At 47.4% G+C, this 5,000-nt stretch overlaps 1 protein-coding gene across 1 annotated transcript in view; it reads left to right on the top strand.

Moving 5' to 3' along the window:
- The first annotated feature begins 1,660 nt into the window (after positions 1–1,660).
- LOC123518054 (glycine receptor subunit alpha-4-like) overlaps positions 1,661–5,000 on the top strand; it is a 19,376-nt gene continuing 16,036 nt past the window's right edge. The window contains exon 1 of the mRNA XM_045278623.1: positions 1,661–1,759. The gene's annotated coding sequence lies outside the window, so the exon portion shown is untranslated. The remainder of the gene's footprint in view (positions 1,760–5,000) is intronic.

The raw sequence follows: 5,000 nt of genomic DNA, 5'->3' as shown, positions 1-5,000 counted from the left end.
AAAGTTATGAAAAAAAGTGATAAATTATAATATACTGAAGAAATATTATAGCTTGGTGAGGAAAGGCTGAAGATCATGCTAGAAATATGTATAGCATGTTCATACACAGAAACAAATTCTGCAGGAAAGGTCACAGTACTTAATATCACTCATAATACGACAAATTTATCCACGACAAAATAACAGTAAAAAAAAATAAATAAATAAATAAAAATGGTCTCAATGTAGCCGTGAGTAACCCAAGAAAGACCTTAATGAAGAAAACCATTTAGACCATTTCCCCGTCCACGTGTGTGTGTGCGTGCGCGTGTGTGTGTACGTTACCTTGGTAAACCATACACACCCACACGCACACGCACACCTGTCCTTGGCTGATGGAGAGAGAAGGGTGGATGAGAGTAGCGCTTTGGTGTATATATGTAGATACCGACAGGCTGGTTGGCGTGTGTGTGTGTGTGTGTAAGTGGACAATACATTTATTTTGTTGAGTCAGTGTTTTATTTGCCTTTTCATGATACAGAGTACATTAAGCTTTTGGGTTTGCAAACATTGAATGGACGCGCCAATGACAACAAGAATGAATAAATAATTAAACAACAGAAAAAAAGGGCCACTTAGGTGCCAGCCTCCCTGCAGGTCCGACAGTGTTAGCCAAGGACAGGGGCAAATGTATAATACAAACATCAAAACAAGACAGTGTTGACAGTGTATGTGTCAGTGGCGATGCAGCAACTAAGTGCAGAGTACACAGCGCGGGGCGTCACCCCGGGCAATGCCGCCACGCCGCGCCCCACACCCCACAACCCAGACTGAAGACGCCCCCCATCCATCCCCCACATGAGTACGGGGAGCGAAGCACAGTGTGGACGCCGCTTTAAGCTCTGCCTTACGATTAACATTCATGCCGATCTCCCCCCCCACCCCATTGGCTTTCTCGCCACAGTGAGTGCATCAGCTCTTCGTTACGATCAGCGACCATATCCCCCCCTCCCTCTTCCACCCGACTCCTGTACTGAGTGTATACAGCTTTTCGTTACGATCAGTATGCATATCCCTCCCCGTTCCCTCTACTCTGTACAGAGTTTTTGGTGTGGTTTGCTTTGAACCTTTGGTAATTTGGAGCTTGAAATTTTACTTCGTCAGTTTACACTGATCTTTCCTTTACACTGCCACATTGAGTCACTGACGTATTCACCGCCACGCCTTCTGATAGGTTTCGCTGACGACATTCATACATTCCAAAAGACAGGTGTTCAGTGTGACTTGCTATGCAGAGTAACGGACACAAGATGATAACAGTATTTCAACACATCAAACATAGGAAAAAAGAACAAAGAGAATGCTTAGTAACATTTACCTTGTGATGCGGCGGCCGAGATCCACTGGTGGTGCTTACCCACACCCATTCCACTCACTAATGACCGGGAAAGAGTACGCCATAATTGTTTACCTTGTGATGCTGCGGCGGCGACCCATTGGTAGTGTTTACCTGCTTCAGAGTCATTTAGAGCCCTTCTGATTGAGTGTCCTTATCACGTGAGCCTTGTGATTCCCTTCCAAGAGTCACAGCGCGCTCATCAGTCACAATCGGAAGGAGAAACACAGCGTGATGCAACACAGCCGGCGCTCCCTGCGTCTCACTGCTTTAGTGAGCCTATGTATACGACACAACCAGCGGGCACCGGCGCGCTTCAGTGTTTTGAGCAGGTCTACCTCACCCATGTCCCTCAAAGACGGTGCCCAGCAGTCAGTGGTCCCCGTGAGTAACAGTCACCGCGCACTCAGAGTCACTATCGGAAGAAAAAAGCAAAAAAATAATGCAACACGTGTCAATCACACACACACACACATTAGCACACACTCCGCTCCGCAAGGCTGAGGGCACCGCGCATCCCTGACTGAACAGCAGACCTACGTGAGCAATGCCCTGCAGCACAAGGTGCCTAGTGGCCACTTGTTACTATTATATAACAATCACACACACCAAACCAACACACAAAAAGGTTCTGTGTCGTGCCTTCCATAGTAAGTGACGACGTGGTGTACGCAGGCACGTACTTCATCACTGCAGTAAATGAGGTTTTACAATGTGAAGAACACTTTGGTAACGCCCCACGCGTCCCCACACTCTTACAAACAAAGGGCGGCAATCAGTCAACTTGTCATTTTGTCATGAAAATTATTCAAACTGGGAGTACAAAGAGTCGTGTGTAGCGTGTGTGTCAATAAACACTGACGTGGTGTGCGCTGGTACGCACTTCACCAGTGCCGTAAATGATGTTTTAAGGTATCTCGTCCCCAAACTCCTTCAAACAAAAGGCGCCAATCAGACACCTTGTTTGTCACTGTCTGTGTGTCATGAAAACCACACAAACCCAAACAAAAGTGAAGGCTTATGTATCGTCAACAAGCGATGACATACACGCAGGTAGTATGCAGTATTATGCCCTGTATTATACACTGCAGTACTAATGATCAGGCCTGGAGCAACTGTCACATGAAGTACACTGATACTCATGCCATCGCTAATGAAAGGGTGAAGGCTTGTGTGTACAGTATGTAGTGTACTCTGCTCAAATGTTTCAGTGCTTGCCAAACATACAGGCTTGCACAGTGTCTCGCTCACCTCAATCACCATTCACTTGCTCAACCCCCTCTCTCTCTCTCTGAATTAATCCTCCCGCGCGCCGACTCCACGCAACCTGGCATGCTCTCCATCATGCACACCTGGCTGGATTAAAGACCGCGCCAGACAGGTGTAATACTCTCTCTCTCTCTCTCTCTCTCTGTCTCTGACGATAATATAGCGTGTTTTGTTGGTGGTTTGGTGTGCTGGCATCTGTGCACGGATGTCTCAGGACTCAGTAAACATTATTATAAGACGAACTGGCAGTGATGGCGGTGATGGCAGTGGCACATCTTGTGGTGCATCCTGTGGCATGGCGTGGCGTGGCGTGGCTGATGCGTCAGTTAGATGCGTCACAAGCGTCACGCCACAAGAGTGAGGTCAACACCGATGACTTGTGTTGGCGCGCATTAGGCTCAACAGCTGACGGTAATGCAATGAATGGTCCACCTTACCACGCAGAGAGAGAGAGAGAGAGAGAGAGAGAGAGAGAGATTCTTACAATCCATTATTAATAAATCTTGACATAAACATAAATTAAGCAGGTAATCATTTTTTTTACGTTCAGAGAGAGAGAGAGAGAGAGAGAGAGAGAGAGAGAGAGAGAGAGAGAGTTCAATCTAATGGTAACAAGTATTCGTGCGTGATATCGTACCTATCAGAGGGAGCGCCGCCCCCTCCTCTCCGTCTACTCTCCCGCCCCCCTCCCTCCCACGCGCCATTAACCTGAGCAGTGGTCACCTGGTGTTTAGTGCTCAAATTTATGACCACTGTTACCACCGCTACTACTGCGACTACTACTACTACTTCTACTACTACTACTACTACTACTACTACTACTACTACTACTACTGCTACTGCAGGTGCAACTACTACTGCTACTACTACCACTACTACTACCAATATTACTATTACTGCTACTACCACACCACCACCACCACCACTACCACTACTACTACTACTACTACTACTACTACTACTACTACTACTACTACTACTACTACTACTTCTACTACTACTACTACTACATATCTATCCTCTCCACCACCACCACCACCACCACCACCATCACAACTACCACCACTATAGTGTTAGCCGCAGTCATCTCACGCCCCCCACACAAACCCCCGCCCCCCCTTAGGTCAGCACACGCCAGATCGTCAAGTCAGCTTAAGCGTCACGACACCTTGAAAATGGTACTTAGATTTGACCCCTCTTTTTTATCTCTATCTTTGACCTCTGCGCAACATGATCCCCCTCCCCACACCACCTACCCATCCCACTCTGACCTTGCTCCCTATCCTCCTCCTCCTGGTCCTCCTCATCCTTCTTCTCCTTCTTCTTCTTCTTCTTCTTCTTCTTTTTCTTCTTCTTCCTCTTCTTAGTATTACTGTTATTGCCTCATCTTTATCTGTCTCTTCTTTTCCTTTGTCTCTTTCCGCTCTTCTTCTTCTTCTTCTTCTTCTTCTTCTCCTCCTCCTCCTCCTCCTCCTCCTCCTCCTCCTCCTCCTCCTCCTCCTCCTCCTCCTCGTCCGCAACTTTTTAAATGACCTCTGCACTATGTAATTCTCACCCCAGTCCCCCCCTCCATTTCTCTCTCTCTCTCTCTCTCTCTCTCTCTCTCTCTCTCTCTCTCTCTCTCTCTCTCTCTCTCTCTCTCTCTCTCTCTCTCTCTCTCTCTCACATTTAGACGTAAACTACATCACATTTAGACGTAATGTAATGTGTTTGTTTGTACGTGTCTAAGTGAGTGTGTGTGTGTGTGTGTGTGTGTGTGTGTGTGTGTGTGTGTGTGTGTGTGTGTGTGTGTGTGTGTGTGTGTGTGTGTGTGTGTGTGTGTGTGTCGCCTTGTAATCGTGTCTGTCTTGACTTGTGTACACCAGTTAATTATCTGTATGTGTGTGTGTGTGTGTGTGTGTGTGTGTGTGTGTGTGTGTGTGTGTGTGTGTGTGTGTGTGTGTGTGTGTGTGTGTCGAAATGCGTGACTTTTGTGTACTGTTTATGTATATGTGTGTGTGTGTGTGTGTGTGTGTGTGTGTGTGTGTGTGTGTGTGTGTGTGTGTGTGTGTGTGTGTGTGTGTGTGTGTGTGTGTGTGTGTGTGTCGAAATGCGTGACTTTTTGTGTACTGTTTATGTATAGGAAATGTGCCGTGTGTGTGTGTGTGTGTGTGTGTGTGTGTGTGTGTGTGTGTGTGTGTGTGTGTGTGTGTGTGTGTGTGTGTGTGTGTGTGTGTGTGTGTGTGCGGTGCAGCGGGGCGGGGCGGGCCAGTCTCGTCTCACACCTGGTGGCGTTAGGAAGGTCCCACGCAGGTGCACCACTATCACCTGTGTACCGTACCCCCTGCTGTACCTGTATGGCCCTTTATGCTTCTAT

The sequence above is a fragment of the Portunus trituberculatus genome, chromosome 6 (assembly GCF_017591435.1).
Source record: "Portunus trituberculatus isolate SZX2019 chromosome 6, ASM1759143v1, whole genome shotgun sequence".
Classification (NCBI taxonomy): Eukaryota; Metazoa; Arthropoda; class Malacostraca; order Decapoda; family Portunidae; genus Portunus; species Portunus trituberculatus.
This window is presented reverse-complemented; position numbering and strand designations above follow the sequence as displayed.